Below are 16478 nucleotides of genomic sequence, written 5' to 3'. Positions count from 1 at the left end.
GTATGCATACATCTGTTCTCTACGTCTGTGTCCCTGTTTCTGCTTTGCCAGTAAGTTCATCTGTTCATCTTTTTCAGACTCGCTCAGAGTTCCCACCAGGGTGTGGACAAGGGGAAGGAGAGTAAAGGAGACGCTGCCTGGTCTTGGGTGTCTTGTAAGGGTCCTTCTGGGACAGCCTGGGGAGAGCATGCAGGGTGGCGCAGGGGCGTGGGCGCCAGCGTCCTCTCCGGCGACCACCAACTTCACAGGGCTTCTCACCATCAGACTGTCACTTTAGCACAATGCACTGTGTGTTCTCATTTCCGCTTTCTCTGTTTGGGGCTTGGGTGTTTTGTTTTTTTTCCGACACAATACATTTTACCCTTTATTAAAGGGTAAGTGTAACCTTTGTCATAGGTCACGTTCTGAGAACTGAATGTGGACCTGCATGGGCACACCCCAGCCTTCCAGGAACTCACAAAGGAGGAGGAAAGGTTAAACTGTTCCCAACAGCTCCAGCCCTCCGGACCAGGGCATCAGGATGGGTGGGTTGGAAACACCCCAGGGCCCAGGGACAAGACACCAAGGCTGGGGACCCAGCAGCCATCACTCGCTCCAAGGAAGCGTGAGCCCTCACCCCTTCCTCTTTGTTGTCGAGAATATTTTGGCTCTTCTGGATCCCTCGCATTTCTGTGTGAATTTTAGGATCAGCTTGTCAATTTCTGCAAAAAAAGGCACCTGGGCTTTTTGAAGGGATTGCATTGAATCTGAAGACCACGCGGAAGACTTCAGACGTGTCGGTGTCTTAAGAAGATTAAGGCTTCTGAGTGAACACAGGATGTCTTTCTGTTTATTTGGGTCTTCTCATCCCTTTCAGCAAAGCTTTGTAGCTTTCAGTGTCTAAATCTTGCACTCTTTGGTTAAACTGATGTTATTTATTTACTTATGGGTAAAATTACTCATCAGTAAAAACGGATGTGTTTTGTTCTTTTGGATGCTATTGTAAACGGGCTTGTTTTCTTAATTTCATTTTTGGATGGCCCATTGCACATGTGTGTTTGCGTGTGCATCTCATATCCCGCAGCCAAGCTGAATCTGTTTATTAGTTCGAAGAATTTTTTAGTGGATTCCTTAAGATGTTCTATATATAATAGCCGTCTGCAGATACATACAGTTTTACTTCTCTTTTCTGATCTGCATGTTTTAAAAAGATTTTTTTTTATTGAAGTATAGTTGGTTTACAATGTTGTGTTAGTTTTGGGTGTACAGCAAAGTGATTCAGTTATTACATATATATATTATGTATATATATATATATTCTTTTTCAGATTCTTTTCCCTTACCGGTTACTACAAAATTTTGAGTATAGTTCCCTGTGCTGTACAGTAGGTCCTTGTTGGTTATTGCATATGTTAAGGCAAGTTCACGTGCCTGACGCACACTGAGGCCAAACAAGGTCACACAAGGAGACGAGGTGGCTCATGCCTTGAAAAGCCTTGAGCTCCCCGAAGGGTTCTGGCAAAGCACTTTTAAAAGCCAGGTGAGGGAGGGGTGTCGCAGGGTCTGTGATCAGCTTAGGCACAGCTGTCTGACCGGCTGATGGTGACGTCGCAGGGCGGTCACAAGGGTCAACGTTGTCAGTCCTTAGGCTCCAGGAGGCCTGGGGCTCTGTGCTCATGGTCATCAAGTAATTAACATCCACCATTTCGCAGGGGCGTTTTCACATCTGCAAAAGAACTCAGGGAACGTGCATCAAATACTATTATCTAGGTACTTCAGAGAGGAGCTACAACAGAAGATGTGGGAGAAGGGGGCTGTAGGACAGACTTACACATATATTAAAAGTAATACAATTTTAATACATTTTATATTTTTAATTTTTTTTTAATTTTAATAAAACTCTTGCCTAATTGGCCTGACTAGCACCTCCAGCAGAATGTTGAGTGTAAGTGTCAAGAACAGACATCCTTGTCTTGTGTTTTTAATTTATTGGAGTCTAGTTGATTTACAAAGTTGTGTTAGTTTCAGGTGTACAGCAAAGTGATTCTGTTATACACGTAGCTATTCTTTTTCAAATTCTTTTCCCATTTAGATTATTACAGAATATTGAGTAGAGTTCCCTGTGCTCTGCAGTAGGTCCTTGTTGGTTATCTATTTTATATACAGTAGTGTGTGTATGTTAATCCCAAACTCCTAATTTATCCCTCTCCCACCCTTTCCCCTTTGCTAACCATGAGTTTCTTTTCCATGTCTGTGGATCTGTTTCTGTTTTGTAAATAAATTCGTTCATGTTATAGTTTAGATTCCACCTGTAAGTGATATCATATGATATTGATCTTCCTCTGTCTGACCTGCTTCACTTAGTATGATCATCTCTAGGTCCATCCTTGTTGCTGCAAATGGCATTATTTCATTCTTTTTCATGGCTGAGTAATATTCCATTGTATATATGTACCACATCTTCTTTATCCACTCCTCTGTCTATGGGTTGTTTCCATGTCTTGGCTATTGTAAATAGTGCTGCAATGAACATTGGGGTGTGTGTGGACCTTAAACTTTTGCAACTGTTTTTCCTTATGGAGGTAAATCGGGCCGCCCCAGGAGCAGAGAGAGGAAGTCTCCGCACCCATCACTAACCTGGCTTCAGGAATGGGCAGACAACTTTACGTGTCTCCTCATGTAAACTTGGGTTCTACCTGGAAGGTGAGACTTGATCGGAGAAGAAATAAAATCGTAGGCTGAGTCCCTGAGGTTTTCCCTGAAGGAATGAGCATGGTGTCCACCATCTCCTTGGCTTTCTAGATGACGGATGCAAAGGTGACACTGATTAAGGTGTTCTGGAAACTTCCACCCCGCCCTGACCAGCAAGGCAAAGGAGGATTCTGCCAGGACCAATGCACTGGAAGAACCCTGGTGCCTCAGATCCCCGGGGCCTCACTTGCATCTCCGGCCCCTGTTTACCTCTCAACCAAGATTCTTCCGTGCCTTGGCCTCTTCCCAGGTGTGCTGAAGCAAGGAGAAGCTTCTCCCTCCCCCTGGAAGATGCACCCGAGACACACAACACGTCAGATTCCACAGAGCACACAGAATCCCTTCCTGCTGCCCTCACTCCACGGAGCATGGTGGGCCTTTGCTGCTACACCTGCTCCTCAGCCCAGCGGCCAGCAAGCCCCCAGAGCACCTCCTGCACCTTGAAGATCAGCTGACGAGCGTCCTGGGAGCACGTCGCTGCTCCGTCGTCACATGGCTTCTCCTCTGAGTGTCTCTGTGTCTTCTCTTCTTATAACGACACCGCTTATACTGGATTAAAGACCCACCCTCAGAAGCAACCTCAATGTCCACTGAGAGACAAATGGATAAAGAAGATGCGGTACGTATATACAAGGGAATATTCCTCAGCCGTAAAAAAGAATGCAACTATGCCATTGGCAGTGACACGGATGGACCTAGAGATGATCATACTAAGTGAAGTAAGTAAGACACAGACAAATATCATATGATAGCACTTATACGCGGAATCTAAAAAAAATGATACAAAGGAACTTATTTACAAAACAGAAACACACACCCAGACATAGAAAACAAACTTATGGGTACCAAAGGGGAAAGGGAGGGGAGGGATAAATTAGGAGTTTGGGATTAACAGGTACACACCACTGTACATAAAATAGATAAACGACAGGACCTACTGTATAGCACGGGGAACTCTACTCAATATCTTATATAAAATATATAAAAACAAGGAATTACCATATAGCACAGAGAACTATTCATATCTTGCAATAACCTATAATGGAAAATAATCTGAAAAAAAAATATATATATATAAAGTTTAAGGTCGGTAGACGTGAGCAAGACCCGTTCTTAAAAACGTAAGACTCTTCTTCCCAGCCTTCTGCCCTAGTTTACAGAAAGAACTGAGAAGCCTCAGCAGAGATTAAAAGGACAAGAAAATACATCGACCAACACAGCAAGACAGAGTCAAAATCACGTAGCGCATAGTTTGGACCGAAGACAGGGCAGGACCCAGAGGACAGCATCCGCTGCCCAGCCCGTTAGGAGAACGCGCTGGACACACAGTCAGAAATCCCGAAACAAAACCAACTGGGACCCACACCCTCCAGGATGCCTGATGGAAAACGTGACCTCCTTACTCTCAGGTCCTGCCTTTGAGCTACATTTCTCTCCAGCGTCCCGAGAGGCAGGACTTAGTCTGGTGCTGGCCCATCACTCCGGGTCCCCTGGAGGGGTCGCTCCTGGGGGACGGCTCGGACAGGGCGCAGTGCCCCCCCAGGCTCACAACTCGGACTCCCTCACCACTCCCACCCCCGACCGCGGTGCCCAATTCAAGCTTCAGTTTCACTTTTGAGCCAGCGCCCCTGCACCGGGTTTGCGGAGAGCGCTACTGACCCCTAGTGACCGAAACTTCCCAGTGAAAGCACAACCCCCAGGACACGAAGCTAGCCCGGCAAGGTAGAGAGCTTTCAGCACAGGTCGGCCCTCCCAAGTTCCGCCCAGCAGGACCTGAGTGCAAAGGTCTTCCTTGTAGCTCAGGATTTGCTGAGTCAGAGGTGCAGGAAGCACCTGGGTGCTTTGGTGGCTGGGTGGGTGGTCAGAGCTGCTCTGGCCAATGCCCCCTGGTGTGGGTTTAACTGTCCCCCCAAAGATATACTGAAATCTGACTCCTGGTACCTGTGACTTTGACAGCACTGGGAAATAGGGTTTTTGCAGATGTAGTGAGTTGCGATGAGGTCCCTAGGGTGGGTCCTTCATCCGACTGGACCAGCGTCCTTAAAAGAAGAGACAAATTCAGGTACGGATGCGTCTCAGAGTTCCAGTGGAAGGACGCTGCTGACCTTTACGTCCGGTGTTCCCTCTGCACCCCTCCATGCAAGGGTGTACAGCTCAGACCCCAGGGCGACCCCCCTGAATCCTTCTTGCCCACTTGTCTCGTTGCTGCCCTCCCCTCATTGGACAGGTCTCTCTAGTTTGGGGATCAGTGAAAATATAGGGGTTTTTTTGGGGGGGTTGCATCTTTTGAAATACTTACATGTCACCCCTTAATTATTCAACCCCGAAGTCTTCACGGGGGCGCTGAGAAGTGGGTTTCTGTTGGGAATCGGTCTGTTTCTGACGATACTCACCCCGCCATGGGTAGACCCCGGTCCCTGTGGACGGAGGGCTCAGGGGTTCAGGGTGAAGATGGGGGGCAGGCGCTCTGGGCCACACCTTCAGGAGGGGCACCATATTTAGGGTAGTCTTGGCCCCAGGAAATGGTAAATGTTGTTAAGCTGCCTGCCCGGGAGCAGGGTGGCATCCCGTCCTGGGGTTTGTGCCGTGATTGGGAAGTTTTGGTCACTAGGGGTCAGTAGCGCTCTCTGCAAACCCGGTCCGGGCGGGCTGCGGGCAGTGAAGGGGGCCTCCCTCATCGCAGGGCTCAGAAACCCACCTTCGGCGAAGCAGGGGTGGTGCGCGTCGTGGATGGCTCGGGGTAAGCAGGGTGGGATTGGGATGTGTCCCTCCCTCGTGGGAGAGGTACCACTGGGCGCAGGGGTCATGCTGGACCGCTGGGTTTCTCAGAGGCCCCCAGATGCTCTCTCGAATGCAGAAACTATTCTTCCCGGGGATGCCCTGTGATGCAACCCAGGAGAGAAATCGTCGGCCGTTCCGTTTTCGGGTTTCCAACCTCGGCCAGACACCACGCCGCAAGGGGCTGCTACGTGACAACCTGAGGGCGCGGAGGGACGCTCTCGCCCACATTTGGAGCCCGGGAGGGACCACCGGGCCCGACCGAGGAGGCCTCCTTCTTCCATTTGCATTTCTTCCTCCGCACCAGGCACTACTCACCTGCAGGGGGGCTGCAGAACCGGCTCAGTAACAGTTTTGGGCTTTTTGTTTTTTTAATTTAAATAGGAGAATAGCCTGCTTATCTCCCGGGCTTATCTCCATTGTTGCTGCAGTTTCGGAAACTCCCTCCCAGCCCCCAGGGCTGTTGTCTGAGCGGAGCTTGTGTTCCTGGAAAAGCAGGTAACCCGTGGGCAGAGGTCAGATGCACGAGAGATTGCGGGGTGACGGGGGAGGGGTTCACAGTGGAGAGAGCATCCCGCACCCCTCAGGAGTGCGAAGCTCTGAGAGGCGCGCGGCTGTGTTTGGGGGTCCGCGTGGCCCTTCGCTCGGTGCCCTTCGGCTGCGCCCCGCCCCCAGCTCACACTCCCGCGGCCTCGGTTTTATCACTGGGCTGTGATGCGTGTTAGTGGTTGTCTTCCTCTTGTGTTTCTTGTTTTTGAATCTTGTCTCGGGAGAAGGAGCAAAGATAAATTTTCAGCCTTCTTGCACTTTCGCACCTGCGTCTGCTGGACACAGGCAGCTTTAGGGTTACCTGATTTCTGACGGTGCCCGGGCTCACTCCAGAGACCCCGCCCCATCACCTCAAATAGCCATCCCTCACCCCAGAGACCCTCAGGCCCACCTCACATTCTATCAGTCACCCCAGGGGTTCCCCCATTCACCCCAAATGTCCATCTCTCACCCCAGAGACCCTCAGGCTCACCCCACATTCTATCAGTCACCCCAGGGGGTCCCCCATTCACCCCAAATGTCCATCTCTCACCCCAGAGACCCTCAGGCTCACCCCACATTTCTATCAGTCACGCCAGGGGTTCTCCCATTCACCCCAAATGCCTATCCCTCACCCCGGAGACCCCCATTCACCCTACATTTCCATTCCTCATCCCTCAAGATCCTGAAAATCACCCCACATTTTTATCACTCAGCTCAGAGACTGCCCCCAGGATCATCCCAAATTTCTATCAATCACCCCAGAGACCCCAGAATCACCCCAAATTTCCATCCCTTGTCCACAGTCCCTGAGGCTTGCTGACAACTTCCAGGATGGGAGGGATGGAGCTTTTCCACGGGGAGAGGGCTGTGTGTCAGCAACTCAGCGTTAGTCTCTGCTTGAAAAATCTCCTCGGTCTAGAGCCTCGGGGGCCCTGGGGTAGGGGTGCTGTCGACACCCGCCGTGGGTGGGAAACAAAACTGTATTCTCCACAAGGTGCGTAGGTCTAAGCGGAATTCAGAGACCACCACTCCCTCTGCCCTCAGTCCTTCTTTCCCTCCATCCCGTAAACCTTTGATGACCTCCCTCTTCCAGGGGACGACCAGGGCGGGGATGGGGGGCCCCGGGACCAGGAGCACCACAATCCCACGGGGCAGGTTCAAGACGCAGAGCCTCAGGTCCCAGCCAGGTGCGCCGCCCGGAACCTGCACTTTCCCCAGACCTCCCCTCCGCGTGATTCAGACGCACCTCACTGTTTGAGAATGTCTGCTTATCCCAAATTAGCTTTCCCCTCTCCTGAATTCTCTATTTCCTGCCCAGCTTCTTTGCAGAGTTTCTCTTTCTGTGAAACCAAAGTGGAGGAGAGATTCCTGTGTCCTAGACGTGGCTGCAGAGATGCGCTCTGTTGTTTCGTGATCCCCGGTGGTGGGTTACTAGCCACCTACTGTGTTCCCCGAGAGGGCTGCTCTGTGGGATTTCAAGGTCCTTCCTGGGGGACAGTGAAACGCTTGCGAGATGCGGACAAAGCATTGACAGAGAATGTCAGGGACTGCTTTGTTTGCCCACTAAAAAAGAAACATAATAATCGGAGGAGGCAAAACCAGAAAAATCCGTGTCTCCCTTTGCCAGACACACACATTGGGTTCTTTGGATGAACCCAGCTAAGCAGTGTACACAACCTTAATTGCGTTTTCCACCCGGGGTGCTTCCATGTAAACGAAATGGGCAAGAGAGCTGGCAGCCCAAGTACCCGAAGCCACAGGGATGTGGGTACCAGGGCTGCAGGCGTTTTGGGTGAGGGGGCAGAAATACATCAGCAGCAAGTTCAGTGTAATTGCCCCCATTTTCCACCTGCCATCCTATCTAAGGCACAATCTGGAAATGCAAAGGTCAAGTTTTCTCCCCCAGTCTCGGGGCATCATTGCACTGCCCTGGGAGGTTTTAGAAATCCCACGTTAAGGAATCAAGGGATCACTTGATCCCAAGGTAATTACTGCAGCCTTTCTAGGTGCTTAACTCTGGTTAATAACCGCGGCGTTTCATGGTTTTCATACCTGCTTAGGTGCACCTGGGTCGTCGGCTCCAAGGAGCTCGAAGGAGCTTGCAGCTACCGGGCCTTGCAAACAGTCCCAGGACCAAGCTGGGGAGGGCTGTGTGTGTGTGTGTGTGTGTGTTGTGGGGAGGGCGGGGAGTAGGGACACAGCCTCCCACCTTTTCCAAACCAGGAGAGCAAAAGTTTGCAGGGCCGCCCAGGGATTCCAGAAAGCCCTCTCTGAGCCCCTCGATTAAGTTCTCCGTGTGCTTCCAAAGGTTACGAAAGCTGGTTTCACTAAGTCAGCCTCGGGGAGCGATCCCCTGGAGGGCTGTTTCTTGGGGTAAAATATCCATTTTCAGGGTAAAGAATTTCGGTGTCAGGAGGCCGACGCTTATTTTACAGTTCTTGCATCTTGTCTGTAATTTCAATCACTTCTATACACGAAAGTTGAAATGTATTCTGAAGTGTGTCTCCTGATCTTTTGGAGGACCGGCGTATAGGTTTTATTTTTTTTCATGCCCACTTATAATGCTAATAAAGTAGGCGAGAAGGCAAAGGGCCAAGACGTCTCTGTAGCCGCTGGGAACCTGCTTAATGCTGATAGAGGAATATTATGGGCGTTGGCTGCCACGTCAGGGAGAAGGAAAGACCCACATAATGATGAAAACAACAGCGAAGAAAAGATGTGATTTCCTGGGGAAAGGAATGTTAATTTTCATGCATTTTAGAGCATCAAACTGCTCACTTGCGGTGGGGGGGGGGGGTGCAGGTCCAAGCAGTGAACATGCGACAGGAAAGCAAACGTGCATTTGGAACAGAGCAAGGGAGCACAAGTGGGGACACATTTCGAAACGCTGACAGATTCCCAAATATCCCAGCATCCGGGAACGCGGTCTGAAGCTCTGATGGCCAGGCTGCTGGGTACGGCTCTGGTGCATCTTTCCACGGACCGGCTTTGGGCTCGGTGCTCTGCATCTTCACACGTGCTCCTGGTGCATGTGCCCTGACACAGAGATGCGTGCGCCCTGACACAGAGATGCGTGCGCCCTGACACAGAGATGCGTGCGCCCTGACACAGAGATGCGTGGCGACCACTGACCCCTGGCCACTTGCATCATGGGCCGGTGAGTCAGGACCGTGGGTGGTAGGGATATTCATAGACGACACACCACTGGGCTGGCTAGCGACCACAGAGTTAGACACGGCTGTGACTGGAAAGTAGTCGACGCATCCCACAAACACCCACAAAGGCACCCCCGCCCAGCTCCCAGCGGCCAGTCCCAAAAGACGTTTGCCGCAAAAGGGAAGCAGGAGCCACGAAAAGTGGGAGTGGAAAGACACCATGGCTGAGAGTGGCTTAATGTCACACAAAGCTCAGTGCCAAATAAGGGCCAACTGTACCTAAGGCATGACGTATAAAGTCACTTTTCTGCTGTTTTACAAATGTCAGATTCTTTAGGGTTGCCGGCTTTTCCTACTGTTGGCGCTTCCTTCCAACGTTGGGTCCTTCCTCTAAAAGAGAACTCTTTTCATATTTCAGAGGGAGAACGTATACTTGTAAAAATTTATTTTTAATTGTGATAAAAACACACAACATAAAATTTCCCATCTTAACCATTTCTAGGTGCACAGTTCAGGGGCACTAAGTACATTCACCTTGTGTAACCATCCCCACCGTTCATCGCCAGAACTTGTTCATCTTCCCAAACTGAGACTCTGTCCCCATTAAATACTCACTCCCCATCCCCCTCCCCCAGCTCCTGGACCCACCATCTACTTTCTTTTTTATAAATTTATTTATTTATGTTTGGCTGCGTTGGGTCTTTGTTGCTGCACGCGGGCTTCTCCTTGCGGTGGCTTCTCTTTCTTGTTGCGGAGCACAGGGTCTAGGCGCGCGGGCTTCAGTAGTTGTGGCGCGCGGGCTTAGTTGCTGCGATCTTCCCGGATCAGGGCTCAGACCTCTGTCCCCTGCATTGGCAGGCGGATTCTTAACCACTGCGCCACAAGGGAAGCCCAGAAAAAAGGATTAAGACATTTTGAAGAAGAAAAAAATGGGGAGAGATAGAGGAGTACCCTCCTGAATATCAAGATTAGGGTTATGAATAGGCAAACACACCAACAGAACAGAAACACGTTCTTATGTAAACGGAAACTCTTTATGGCAGAGAGGGCCACACGGTGGGGAAAGGGTGGGTGCATCAGTAGAAGGTGGTAGACAGTGAGCCATCCATAGAGAAAAAATAAATAAAATTAAATCTCTGTGATCGTGAGCACGCAGACCCCAGACCTACTGGCACCTAAGGACTGATGACGTTAACCCCTGTGACCCCGTCCTGGTACCTCACCGTCAGTCAATCAGAGAATCGCGCAGGAGCTGATCACACATCCTGGGACACGCCTACCGCACTTTGCCTTTAAAAATGCTTTGCCGAAACCCTTCGGGGAGTTTGGGTTTTTTGAGCACCAGCCCTGTTCTCCTTGCTGGGCCCTGCAATAAAGCTGCACTTTCCTTCGCCACAGGGGTGAAGGAGATTGGCTTTACTGCGCACAGGTGAGCGGACCCGAGTTTGGTTCCGTTACACAGTTAGACCAAGAACCCGGGAAAGGAGAAATCAAAGAAAAAGCCAAAACACCATATTCTTAGGTTTTTATTCGTGTAAAATGCACATAACATAAAACTGACCATTTTAACCATTTAAAGTAAACAGCTCAGAAGCATTTAGGACTTTCACAGTGTTGTGCAAACATCACCTCTCTCAAACCTTCCCATCCCCCCAAGGAGACCCGGTCCCCATGAAAAGTCATTCCCCCTCCCCCTCCCCCAGCCCCTGACAACCATGAATCTCCTTTCTTGTCTCTGTGGATTTGCCTGGTCTGCACGTTTCCTGTCAACGGAATCACACACTGTGTGTCCTTCTGGGTCCGCTTCTCTCACTGAGCATCCTGTGTTCGAGGTCCATCCACGTGGCAGCCTGTGTCAGGGCTTCACTCCTTTTCACGGACAACGTAATCCTGTTCAGAGGCATCTGCACCTGAGAAGGTAGAGATCCCTTTCCAAGGACCCAGGCTGGGATCTGGTCCTCTCAGACTCTTTAGTTCATCCAATATCGCCCTATAAAGGATCCATTCCTTTAGGAACACAGGAAAGGTCCTACAGAGATGGACCATGGGGCCAGTGATGCCCAGGACATTAAGTGCTGGCCTTGCCCCCTCCTTGGAACAACTGCGTCAGCACAGGGGTATTTGGAGCCCTAGGAAGAGCCTTCAGGGCTCCCGAGGCCAGGCACGGCCCCAATGACACCCCTGTGCTCAGGACACCCTTTTGGGCCCATAGGTCAGAGATGTAGTCTGGTCTTTGGGCTGAGGGGTGAAAGGACTAAGAAGGAAATTGTGACCCCAGATTGCAGAGCCCTGGACGTTAACCCTTCAGTCTCTGGCAAACTGGGGGTGATGCGTTACCATCCCTGGAGAATTACTCCGCATCCTAGGCAAGGCTTAGAACCCCAAATCTAGACAGCGTCCCAGAGAAAAGGTCCTGGACTTTGTCAGTCACCCCTCCACACCTGCAGCCCCTCTTTCTCTTTGCCAGTTCTTCTCCTGGCTAACCCAGAACTCTAAAGGTTATGCCTATACAGGGGCTTCCCTGGTGGCGCAGTGGTTGGGAATCCGCCTGCCAATGCAGGGGACACGGGTTCGAGCCCTGGTCCGGGAAGATCCCCCATGCCGCGGAGCAACTAAGCCTGTGCGCCACAACTACTGAGCCCGTGTGCCACAACTACTGAATCCCACGCGCCTAGAGCCTGTGCTCCGCAACAAGAGAAGCCACCGCAATGGGAAACCTGCACACCGCAACGAAGAGTAGCCCCCGCTCGCTGCAACTAGAGAAAGCCCACGCGCAGCAACGAAGACTCAACACAGCCAAAAATAAAAAGAAAAAATAAATAAATTTACTTTAAAAAAAAAGATTATGCTTATACAGGTTTTTTGGGGAAGAATAACAGCTGATTCCCTTTTTCAGGTGTTCCAGGTGAGTTGTGCTGGCTGGTCAACCCCACTTCAGGCCAAGACACTGGGTCGGTGGGTCCAGGAGCTGGTGTGGATTCTTCTGTCTTGCTGGGTCTCCATCCTTCTCCTAACATCTGCTTCTGCCTTATGCCTTACCCAGGCTCCTCCAGGCAAAGGGGCTCCCAAATTTCCTGGCGACTCCTCGACTCAGGCCTGTGAAGGGGATTTGAATATGCCACACCCCAAATAGGCCACTTTGTTATCAAGATTATTTTAACCTGAAGACATTTGAAATTCAACCAATGCAGGGGGAAAAAAAAAAAAATGTCTTGGAGCTTCCCTATCAGAACAAAAGCAGCAGTTTCTGAGAAATAGGGCTCCATAAATTCCTCTTCAGGGTGGATCTACTCCCAGAAGGGAAAAGGTAATAAAATCCACCCCCCAGCCCCTTCTCCCGGGGATTTTATGGCCATGAAGGAGGTGGAAAGATCACTCATATCTGTGTAAACAAACATTATCCCACATTTTCTGATCTCCTGTTAGTTCACCTGAAAACCCACTTATCTTTTCAAAAGACGTTTGTTTTCGCCTAAGTGTCCTTTCTCCACCTCCCCATCACCTGCTAAGTTAGGTATATAAACCCCAGATTCTAACCGTCCCTTTGAGTTACTGATCATTGAGTTTCTCCATGTATGCATGCTGCATGTGTAACTTCTGCTTTCTTCTTTCCTCTTAGCCTATCTTCTGTCAGTTTAATTTGCAGGGGCCTAGGAACAGAACCTAAAAGGATAGAGGAAAAAGATTTTTTTTTTCCCTTCCTTCCCCTACAGTTTCACCTTCCCCCACTTGGATGTTTCCATCCCTGTAAGAGTCAATCCTCCTTCTTAGTCCCGAACCCTATAGAACCCTGTGCTCCGCTAGTGCCTGCCTGTTCTGTCCCCCTCCCTGTGATGGATTTATTCCCTTTCCCGTATTACTGTTCAGCCACGTGAATGAGCTCTGTGGAGGGTCACCCACCATCTTGAATCTGAGGGCTCATTGCCAGGAGATCAGGCTACCGAAAAGCCTAGGAGCTCATGAAAGAATGAGGCTCGTTTAACCTGGAAATCAAGGTAGCGTTGGCCATCCTCAGTTATCTGAACGGGGCTCACACAGAGATGGGTTTTCTGTGTGGTCAGAGGACACGCTGGGTGGGGGGAACAGGTGGACTTTCTGTGCATTGCAGCCATTCGGATACGAGATGGAATGTTCTGTCCATAACAAGCTTGTGGCCCCTCCCAGACTTAGGGTGACATCTGTATGAGTTTCCTGGTACAACCGTAACAAAGCACCACAGACGGCAAGCGGGTGGGGGGGTGGTTGGCAGGGGGGCTTACTGTTTGACAGTTCTGGACGCCAGAAGTGCACAATCAAAGTGTCAGCAGGGTGGGTTCCTTTTCAGGGCCGTGAGGGTGAATCTCTTCAACGTCCTCTCTGCTAATTCTAGGCGCCTCAGGGGTTTCTTGGCTTGTAAATGGCCATCTTCTCCCTGTGTCTTTACATGCTCCTCCCTTTGTGTGTTTGTTGGCATGTCCAAGGTCCCGTTTCTGCAGGACACAAATCATATTGGATTAGGGCCTACTCAAAAGATTTCATCTTAACTCGATCATCTGCAAAGACCCTATTTCCAAATAAGGTCATAGTCATAGGTTCTGGGGGTTAGAGCTTCAATATGTATTTCGGGGGAAATTGAACCCACAATAACATCTTTCAGGGATCTTCCAGAACCCAGACTGGATGATTCTTCCATGATTCTACCCACCCATCCGTCCATTCATCATTCACCCATCCATCCATCCATCCATCCACCCATATGTTCCTCCATTCGTCCCTCTGTCAGCTTTCAGGATTATACACTTTCTGTGTGTCAGAAACAGGGTGGACGCCATGCTCCCGGGACGTGTAGACACAGACCAACGGAGCCCTACTAAGCCCATCATCATTGCACGACTATGTCAACACGTTACATTTATTTAGGCCTCCACTTAGCTAGTGTTGAACTTGTAATTTCACTTATGAGACTTTATCACATCACAAATAAAGATCTTTTCCTCAGCCAAATTGTATTTCCTCGTTCTAGGAGAAGTCCAGGAGAACTGCTCTGGTTCTCCCATTTTTGCCCGTGTCATTGGTCACCTCCTCCACCCCTTCCTGGTACTTCTGTGCGAAGCCAGGCTGGGTTTGGGGGTAGGTGGGATGGAGCAGGGGAAGACAGGAGGCTGGGATGGGCTACAAAAATGGCAGCTCTTCCAAGACTCAGTTGTTTATGAAGGCAACATTACTCAGCAGAGGCAGGCCCTTTCGCTCAGCGTTGTAACTCTCTGGCCAAGGACACACCATGCCACTAAGAAGTGAGTTTTCTTTGGCCTGTGATATAAGTAAGCACTGTGCACTGGCCCATGGTCTACACCGATGGTGTCTGCTGGCCCGTCCCCGGGCTGTTAACGTAACCACCAAGGCATCCTTCTCCCAGATCCAGATACGCAGGCCCCCCGAGTTCCACCCACGCTGCCTCTGAAGCCAGTCCCTCCGTTTCCAAGGTTCTAGATCAGCACAGCTGCCCATCTTCAAATCTCTCCTCAAACAAATGAGATAGCCAAGAGCCTCCCACATGGTTCTGTGCTGTAAAAAATGCTGCTGTGCTACGCCCATCGCTCCCAGGCCTCTGCTCTGTGCTGGGGCGAGGAAATCCTCCTGTTATGTAATAGTTCTCGGTACACAGTAAACCCTGACACGCTTTCGCTGAGATGAATCTGATAGCAAAGCTCGCGGCTCATGGCGTTCGGCTGCCCCCCCTGTGCCTTTTTGAGATTATGTCCAGCAGCGCTGGGCAGATTCAGAAACAGACCCGTGCCGGAGTAGAGGTGAGAGGTCGTGTCACACTGCACGTTCTGACACAATTCGGTACGGCAGAAGCTTGACATTTAAGGCCGGTGGAACCGACACTGTGGGTCATTATCATTGCTGCGAACCCATCTTATCTTGACTTCATGTAACAATGAACTGTCTTTTTTGGAAATCACGTGGAACCTGAGCAAACAGAGATCGCTATTGTGGAGAAATCTGGATGGGTGTGAATTCTTTACAGCTGCTCCCAAGGGGGTTCATTGTCGCTTGAGTCTGGGCTGGCCCGTGGCTTGCTTTGGCCAATCAAAGATAGCGAAGGTGACCGGACCTTGTGGAACATTCCATGCCGTCAATTCTTCCGGTCAGGGAAGGGACCAGTCAAGCTGTCAGCTACTACTCAGTCCAGAGGCCAGGTGTGTGAGGGAAGCTTCTAGAACATTCCCACTCAATCCATCCTCCCGTTGGCAATGGACCCAGCCAACACCTGCCCCATCCAGCCTCTGAATCAGGAGACACGACAAGCTGCTGTTCATGGGTGCCTGTAAGCTTCAGGGTGATTTGTGCCACGTCCACAGATCACCACAATCATTCCCACATGCAGGGCGAGTGGGCAGAAGAGAAGAAATAACAGAAGCCCTGACGTTTTCAGCTCCATTCACACACACGTTTTATAACCTCCCTCCTCTTTGCTTCTCTCGCTTGCTGACTCACCCTGCATGTCCGATACGGAGAAAAACGCACAGCACAGTATCCGTTTGTGGCTTTGAGCGCAGAGGGCGGACGGTGGGGAGGAAGGTGCACGCAGGGTGATGTGTCATATCCACGGGAGATGCCCGTGGCCCCCGGGAGTCACGTGCAGTTTGTTTCCAATCTGGACTCCAGAAGGGAGGGGAGGTCTCGCCTGCCCATCTTCTCCCCCCGCCCAGGTTTATGCCCCCGTGAAGGGCAAGGCCAGAGAAGGTAAAACCTTCCCGCGCAGTTCACCGAGGTAGCACGACCCCGGCCATCATGCCTTTCCCACGGGGTCACCCCTCTCGGAGCGGTCCAGTGTCTCGGAGCCGTCAAAACATGGGGGCACAGCCTGTCACAGTTTTCCAGGAAGTGCGGGAGAGCACCGCGGACTCCTACCCTCTCTCTGTGCCTCTTCGGTCCTCCCAAAGGGCAAACGCTCTTTCACGTCATTGACCCGGGGAGCTGTGGGAACCCATCTTCGGGGACCACCCGTCTCTGTTCCCATAAAATCCTAATCTCACAGGAGCCCCGTCGCTGCTGCAGAAGCGCCACGGTGAGGCTTGGCTTTCTCCTCCGACCTCAGAGTGGCCTCCCAGGCCTTTTCTCCCCGTGTGGTCTGCCTGAGTATTTCCTTTTTTAGGTAAAATTTCTGAAACGAACAGTTCCTGCTGGGCAAGGTCCGCTCTGGAAAAGAGCTAGAAGCTCTAGCTGCCCTGGATGGCGGGAAGGAGGGAGCAGTGAGGGGAGATGAAGGGATAAGGGTCCCACCTCCAAAGGGAAGCC

Source organism: Balaenoptera musculus, chromosome X (genome assembly GCF_009873245.2).
Source record: "Balaenoptera musculus isolate JJ_BM4_2016_0621 chromosome X, mBalMus1.pri.v3, whole genome shotgun sequence".
Lineage (NCBI taxonomy): Eukaryota > Metazoa > Chordata > Mammalia > Artiodactyla > Balaenopteridae > Balaenoptera > Balaenoptera musculus.
This window is presented reverse-complemented; position numbering follows the sequence as displayed.